We start from the raw sequence: 9,120 nt of genomic DNA on the forward strand, positions 1-9,120 counted from the left end.
CCTGCAGTGGGTTGATAATGGCTGCACTTTACCTTTTTTATTACACATTTACCTAAGAGTTCACTACAGACTGTATGTATCTTAGGTACAACTCTGGGGGCTCTCGGAACTGGCAATATAAACTTACTAAATATATTCGCCCAGCCGGGCCAATAACCTCTACACACATTCCATGCGAGAAGGATAGACTTTGTAACTACAAGGTCGGGATTGCACACCACCACGGCGGCCTGACAATCCTGTAACTTACTGGATATCCTTTGATTCCTTCTTTCCCTCTATAGGGCTCCTGCACAAAGAGGAGGTCACAGTCCTCTCAGACATCCCCAGAAAGAGCTAATAGCGCAGATTGGCCCTCCTCCCAGGGGAGAAGAACACCTGTTATCATAGAAGAGGAAAATTATAAAGCCTTTACATCTTTCACACAGGAAAGTATTCAAAATGCGCAGAACAATCCAAAGAATGGCAATTCAGCCCCCCAACAATTAAACAATAATCAATAGTTAAAATTGCCCAAGTTTCCCACCACGCCCAGCGATGACTTAAAAACTGTCATGATAGCAGTATTCTGTGCCGTGACATGACAAGACTCCCCAGGACTACCCTGCTATGTGTAGGAACCTGGGCCCCACACCAAATAAGTAACCACATAGGGCAGGGAGATGTACAGGCAGCCAGATTAGCTGAAAAATATCAGTAAGCTGGTAGCAATAGGGATGCAATGTAGAATGAATGAATGAGAATGAATAGATTGGGCACTGCGTGAACTAGGAATTATGGTAAAAGGGAATAAATGGCAGTTTTGGTGAAAGAAAGAGTAATCTAGCATGAGGGAAGGAGAAAGAATGGGAATGAGTGGAAGAGCAAACGCAATTGGCCGAAAGAATACAAAGTTAAAAATAACTTACATTACTTTATATATACTGAACCAACAAACATTTACTAACCACATAAACACTATCACTGCATTCTCCCCTGCCCTGCAAAAAAAAAAAAAAAACTTGCGGCTAGGCCTGCACCACAACTGAAGAATAACAGTAAGTTGTAGTGCCCAGAGAGTACAGTGGAGAAAGTAAGAATCGAATAAATGAGATGAGAGCTAGAAGAATGAATAAAAGAGCAAGCATGTGAGAAAAAGAACACAAACCATAAATGCTACAGTTAAGTACACACTAATCCTAGTTTTAATTAGTATTTAAATTTACACTACACATCATTGCATCCCCCCTGGTGTGTGAGAAAAAGATGAATGAGTGCGAGAAAAAAAATATATATATATAACTTGGGGAAAAATTATAAAATAAGAAAAAGTAATAAAAAAACAAAGAATGCAAATAGAGTGAGAATGCAGATTATGAATGAAGTAAATGTCTGAGGGTGATGGTAGATGGCTCTGTCTTCTAACTTCTCCACTAATGCCAGTGTCCCCCAAGGTTCAGTCTTTCCCCCACTCTTTTCCTCTTGTATATTAACGACTTTCTTCCATTGATTGGAAATCCTATCCATAGTTTTGATGATGATAGCACATTGCATTCCACTTTCCATTTTGAGAACCTTGCCCTGCTCAATCAGCTTCAACTTCTCGAAAATCTGCTACCAATTCCTTAAATGCCGATCTTCAGGTAATTCTCCAGTGGGGCAAAGACAACTTAGTTGATTTCAACCCTTCTAAAACTCAGTCTTGTCTTATATCTTGCAAAAAGGATTCTTCTGCTCCTATGCTTATTTTTGGTGACACTCCGATTCCTAGGCAAAATGATATATCTCTTTTGGGGATTACCCTGACTTCTAATCTCTCTTGGCACAAGCACCTTACAAATATTGCTTCCTTATCATCTAATAAACTTGGTTTTCTCTATTGCTCTCGGCATTACTTTTCTTCCAAACAGCTGCTCACTCTGTATAAATTGCAAATCCGCCCTGCCATGAAATATTGTTCCCACATCTGGGGTGGTGCCCCCCCAAACCTCTCTCAGCTTCTTGATTCCATTCAGAAGAGGGCAGTTAGGTTAATTAATGATTCATCTCTAACAGAGTCTCTTCACTCACTGTCTCATAGACGTACTGTTTCTGCTGTATGCCTCTTCTACAGATACTTCCATGGGCACTGTTCTGAATTGGCTTCTATAATTCCTGCTCTCTCTTTCAAAACAGTCCGAACATATGCTGCCAACATCCATTTACTGTCCAGCTTCAAACTCACAGAACCAACTTTTCATCTTCCTCGTTTATTCATTCAACTGCTGTTTTTTGGACAACCTTCCTTCATACGTATTTCCTGAAAATTAGTCTACAGAAGTTCAAGTCCGATGTCAACAAATATCTTCTTTCGTCTTCTCAACCTCCAACCCAAGCACTGCACTAAGTACTATAGGTTCTAATGCCTCTCGTGTTTGGGGTTTACATAAAAAAAAGTCTCTCCCCCACTCCTTTGCCTGGTGGGTTCCAGCTGACATATCCCACCCCCAGAGCAGGATGGGCAACTTGACCTTACCAAATTCGACTGTGCATGGACATGAGAACCATCACCGACAAAGACATACTGCTGCTTTGCTGTCGACATGCCATTGGCGATCTGAACTGGGCACTCTAACTCAGTTCCCTTTAAAACCCCATCCCAAGACAGGGGAGGGAGGAGACAGGTCATACTTTGCCTGGTGGTGCTTGTCTCCACTGACCTCTTTGGGGATGTCTATTCTATCGTCCCTATTCTTCTGTTTCCCCCGTCTTTATTCTCTTCCCCCTCACTAAACCGACTGAGTGCACTCCTTAACAATGCCATCAAATTCTAATCATCTAAATTCTACCGGTTTCGTGTAAATCTCTGACAACACTATTATCTTTTATCTAGCATATAGCCCTCACAAGTCTAAATTTAATAACATCAAAATTTTGCCCAACTTATTAAGCCTTTTAATACATTTCTCTAGCATTCAATCCCAACCAGCGATTTCCTAACAGGAATCCCATAAAGCATTAATGTCAAACTGTAAATTTTTTTTTAGGTGGTAGCCACTGAAATCCCGGTAAACTAGGTGGCAAGACCTGCCAGAGCAACTTGTGATACTGGACACACCTGGCTAGCCTCCACGTGGCGAGGTATGGTCAACATCGGGCCCCACTAGGGGCCTGGCGGCCAATAAGCCGGACAAACAATGGGCACATCACACTGCACAGACATGGTCCACACTTTCAAGTCTTTGGCTTGACTGTACTGTCCTCGAGACAGCGAACACACACGGAGATGGGAGAAATCCCAGGTGCCGTCTGACACGAACATACCTTATGGAGTCTGGGCCTACCCCACTGACTTTTTGGAGTTGCCTTCTCTGTCGCCCTCATACTTGTCTTTTCCCCCATCTTCGGTCTCCTCCCTGCTCTGCCTAAACTGTCAGCATACGTCCCACAAAAATTAAACCTTCTTCGGCTTTACCAAAATTCCAGCATTTTCCCCATTTTTTTTTTTTTCCAAGGACCTAGCCACTGAAATCCCAGGAAATTAGGTGACAAGACCTGCCAGAGTGAAAATTTAAAATTACTGGGTACCTGGTCTGTCTCCACGATGCATAGTATGAACATGGGCCCCCAGCAGGGGTCTAGCGTGTAAATGCCCAGAAGAACAATGATACATAACACTACACTTGCAAATCTCTGGCCTTTACAGTGAACTGTAACACCCACAATGAAAGCAACGAGATGGGGAAAACCCCTGGTGCTGTTAGACAGGAACACACTATATCCCTACTCCCCCCCAATCAAAATGTCAGTGAACAGAAATATTAAAAATAAATTTTCTGTTTATACTCCGGGACGACCAAACGCTCAGAGGAGTTCACAAGATAGACAGAATACAAGAAACAGCACCGTATTCAGTAGTCACGGGCTTGAACCCCGGTCACTCAAGGCACGTGTACTTATGCACCCGCGCGCCTGACTTAGATTAGTGTGTTGAATAACAGATTACAAAGTGTTGTTTAGTTAGTATTGTATGTAAATTAATTAAACTATGTGTTTAAATTTATTTTTATTTTACTGACCTGTGGGTATTCTTCTGATTTTAATTTTGTTAATTGGTAAGGGAGAAAAAAATGGTGTAAATTTGTGCTTTATATCTTCATATTCATAGCCTGTGGATAATATTTCAATTTTCGCTTATTAGAATTATCGTTTAATAGAATCAAAATTAAATCGGTAAACATGATCACAATAACCAGAGCTTAATGTAATTATTTTATGGCACCAGCATAAAAAAGAAAAGGAGAAAAAAAGAAATGCTGGCTCAATCAGATTATTGATGTTTGGATTTTCAATGCTCTACTGTATATGCAATTCTGGCCTTGTGACATGATACATTAACTTGTTGAAAGAGTCCATTTGCAGAGGAATATGCTAAAGATGAATACACCTGCTTGGAAAAGATTTCTGTGTCTATAAATACATTTATTCACAGATTGTGAATTTTTCCAAGTTATTCAGTTTAAGAAAGACTACTATGAACACGTGAACTGATATAATGAATGTGCCTCTGCTAAGCTCCTGCTTGGATTTAGGACAAACATTTTGGGTTGTCCTTGTTTAAATGCTTCAAAATGTAATTAGAAGTTTTACTGGTCTCCAACCAAAGATACAGGGCTTTATGCATTTTAGTACAGGTTATTTGAAATACATCTGTAACAAAATTCAAAGACTAATTGGGTCTGGCAACTTGTGACTAGCTTGTATATTCAAAAGCTGCCACAACCTTACATTGTTATAATAAAAATTTGCTGGTCTTATTACAAAATTTATTTCTATTTGGTTTCCTAAGAACTGCATGCAAAATTACATAGGACTTAGCCACAAGTGGGAGTGCAGTAATGTGCTTCAAGCCTGCAACTATTAAATATTCATGATTTATTGTAAACTCTGACTTGGTCATGCTGGAGTATAAATAAAAATTTGCATAACTAACTTGCATTACAGTTCACACTGTGAAGGTGTCAAAAAAATACAGATTGCCAATAATACAAAACAATCTAAAACACTTCAAGTGTCTGAAAACATGCATAATTAAAAATGATAATGTACTTTAGGGAGGGGGACAACTTTCAAATTCAGCTGTACTTAAGCCATTGGGCATTTTTTCTGTCTCCTACTATCAGCTTTTCTAAAATGATGCACTGATCACTGGCTTGTGTAGTAAAAGCAAGTTTACTGAAAGTAATAACAATGAAACAAAAGGAAAAAGACATGACACTTGTTAAGTATTAAACAGCAGATATTTAAAAATATGGATTTTCTTTCTTTAGGTGGTATGTACAGAAATCATGAGATACCTGCCTAGTAACAGGTAGGCCCACCTTTTGGCCGGATAAGGGCAGTCACACGGCAAAGCACTGAATCCATTAGTTCACAAAAACGTTCCATGGTATTTCCATCCATACTTGCTGCACTACTGTCCATAATTCCATTGCATTCCTGGGTGGAGGATCCAAAGCTCGAATGGACCTTTCCACAGCAACCCAAAGATGCTCCACAGGGTTCATGTCCAGCGAATGGGGAGGCCATTCCAATGATAAAATCTGTGGAATGCCCTTTGAACGATGTTCTTGTCACCACAGCTCTGTGGGTGCATGATGACCATGAAGGAATGCACAGGGTCTGCATGTAACCTGGAACGTTCAGAGATGAATCTGGACGTACCAGAGGTCCCGTGTGCCAGTTGAACACACCCCAGACCATTACCAACTGCCCATCTGTCTGAACAGTTCCTTGTTGACATGACAGGTGCGCAGCTTCGTGCGGTTTCCACCAGATATGCACCCTCCTGTCTGCTCGAAATAACTGGAAACGAGACCAGTCTTCAATCATCCAAGGTCCAGTGCTGATGTTCTTTTGCCCAGCTGTGGTGTAGAGTCAGTGTGTTGTGGTGCTAGCAATGGGACTCTGGTGGGTTGGTGGCTCCCATAACCTATTGTGGCCAATGATCGCCCGATGGCATGTTTCTGGCACCTCCTTTGTTGAAGTCAGCGGTTTCTACCACTGTTGCTCTCCAGTTTGCTGAAACAATGCAAGACAGATGTCAATGGCCACCTTTCTCCGCCCACAGCACCACGAGATGTTATTCCAGAAACAGCGTATTCCCAATACTCTTGATACTATTGAACAGGGATAGTTCAATTTCTGTACCACCTCCACAATAGAGTGACTCATGCATCGGACACCCACTACCATCCCTCTTTCAAAGTCAGTTAAACTCATGTCTTTTATCCATACTGACATTGAATTACCATCTACATGAATGCAGTGTGCCTATGTACCTGCCAAGCAGAGGGTTCATCCACTAGTGAGAGGGGTGACAGCATCATGTTGCTCAGGAACCCCCATGAATTCTGTGCTTCTAGTGTACAATTATACATGAGAACAGTGCTAATTGTTTTTACACAGCTCGTATGCATTGAATTGTATAATGGTAGCAAAACTGATACGTAGCAATCTTGTTATCAATCATGTGTGAGAGAAATTTACCATATTCATGAATGTCTGTTCAAATAGATTTTAATGAAAATTCTGCAGTATATCATAAACTGAAAAAGATGTATTTTGATCCCTACAACTTTGATTTAATGAGGTTTGCCGTACTACCGTCCATAATTCCATTGCATTCCTGGGTGGAGGATCCAAAGCTCGAATGGACCTTTCCACAGCATCCCAAAGATGCTCCACAGGGTTCATGTCCAGTGAATGGGGAGGCCATTCCACAGTGGTAAAATCTGTGGAATGCCCTTTGAACCATGTTCTTGTCACCACAGCTCTGTGGGGAGGTGCATTAGACCACAGTACACCTAGTAAGGTTGCCTGTTTCTATGGACAGGAATATGACATTGTAACAACCCCACATGCCAAATGTGTGAAAGTAGTTTGAGGAATACATCATGAATTTGCCCTAGCCAGCCCAGCCACAGATTTCAGTCCTACTAAGCATCTCTGGGATGAACTGGAAAGTCATGTTTGTCAGCAGTCCTCGCTGACCATATCACTCCACAGTTTTCATAACTTAGACCTTTTATGAGTAACAAGTGCCACAGTCACCCCACCTCACTGAGGGCCAACATCATCTATGTAAATAAAAAGTTTCTAGTGCATAATTATTACATTACTTTCTAGTATATCATAAAAACTGCTCAGTTCTTTCTATTAATAAGTATAGAAATATAAGTATAAAAATAAATATAGAAAGGTGACAATCTAATAAAAAAAATATACTTTTTTGTTGTTGTTTAAGCCAGTTTTTCCAGGCAGATTATGGAACTTTATATCACTTATCAAGTAATTTGCAAAATAAAAGATTGACAAGGGCTTTAGAATAAGCACTGATACATCAAGTTTGCAAATTAAGCATTTTTTTATGGTTTCTTTGCTGGATAAAAAAAAAAAAAAAAACTGAACTTCTGCAAGGTAAAAAGCAAGCAGCCTAGCAAACTTTTCCACATTATAAGAAAATGCAGTTGAGGTAAAAAAATAAAAAGCACCTAATGTTGAAACCAAAACTTCATATCTAATTCAATCGGCCATCATTGTTTATATAAGAATAAACTGAAATTGTGTCGTTTTCTTGGTTTAAATCTCACTTTATTAGGTGGAAACTTAGCCCAGCATTAATATGTGGTCTAAGCTAAGCCCCTCAGCAAAATATTTATCAAATGCTAACTCCTGGTTCAAGGTTCACACTTCAAAGCAAAATTCAATAAGCCAAAAACTTTTTAAAAATAAAATAATAATAAACTGGGGTCTTCCAGACCAGTACTGTCCAATAAAATAAAAAAACAAACAAACTATGTTTACAAAAAAAGACTGATGAGAATAGTCTTTGGATATTAAATGAATTAATTTTTAATTATGACATTATATAATTGAATAACAGTGTTTTTCAGCAAGTTGTCCAAGCCGGAATATACTGTATAAAGAGCTGAAAATTCATGAAAGTCCTATAAAAGTTGAATAGACATCACAAGCTAGAGTTTGTTTAATAATACAATGTACAAATATACATGGAACAAAAATCAAAATGGTTGCACTGGCCTTGCTAAAGAAATGATTCAAGGTTGGTCAAATTGTTATGACTTCTTGATGCATTCCATATTTGTGTTTTGTTGTTACAGCAAATAAAATAACATTTATTTTCAATATAAAATTATATTTGTGAAATTAAGCAATTACATTTCAAAGCTTCAGTCAAGATTTTAATCTTAATCTTGACTGAAGAAACAGCATGACTATTTTCAAACTTCAATAGAAATACAGAGCTGAGCAAAAACCGTTGCTATAAAGATAATTAAAAACATATTAGACAATACTGTATTTTAAACATAATTGCATAACTACTAATCAACAATATTTAGTCACACACAGTGATATTGAAACAGAGTGAAATTGGATTATGTTTATTCAGAAAAACAATAACTGTACAAGCAATATGCTTTATTTCATGTTTCTCAGTCTTCATGGAGTTGAGTCATGAATTTCCTAACTGTACTAACCAGCTTAATAATGCATTAGCAGCATAACCACCATAACAGGAAAATAAAGCAGATATAAATTTAGCTGTATATCTATTTTTAGCAATTTTTTTGTAAAGTAAATATTTATGTAAAATTTACAAATCCCTAAATTTTCCACCAAGGCGAGTAAACCATCTTTCCCCCCTGTGACAAATTTTGTCACAAGCATATTAATGCAAACACTGCTTTTTTGTTGAATTTTTAGTTAAAAATCAATTCTTAGTAGTAACAAAACAGGCTTTAACCAGGAGAAATTAAATATATATCCCTTAAATACTTTTGTAGAACTGTCAGCTTCAGTTAATTCCATCGAGTTGACACTCTCCAGTCCAGAGTGCTGCCTGGGGCAATTTATGTTCAAAATGCCAAAAAAAATTATTTCAGTTGTATAAGCACTAATTCTTTGCATGGGGAGGGGAGACAAAAAATAAAGGAAACAAAGCCACTTCCCTTCCTATTTTTGAAACAGTCCTCACCCCAAAAGTTTTAGCCCATGCTGCTGAATTTAAAAATATTCAAATGGGGTAATTCTATCTGTTTGTAGTTCAGCAAAAATAGTTTTGAATAAATCTAATCAAAA

The sequence above is a fragment of the Mastigoproctus giganteus genome, chromosome 6 (genome assembly GCF_048544385.1).
Source record: "Mastigoproctus giganteus isolate SK-2022 chromosome 6, ASM4854438v1, whole genome shotgun sequence".
Classification (NCBI taxonomy): Eukaryota; Metazoa; Arthropoda; class Arachnida; order Uropygi; family Thelyphonidae; genus Mastigoproctus; species Mastigoproctus giganteus.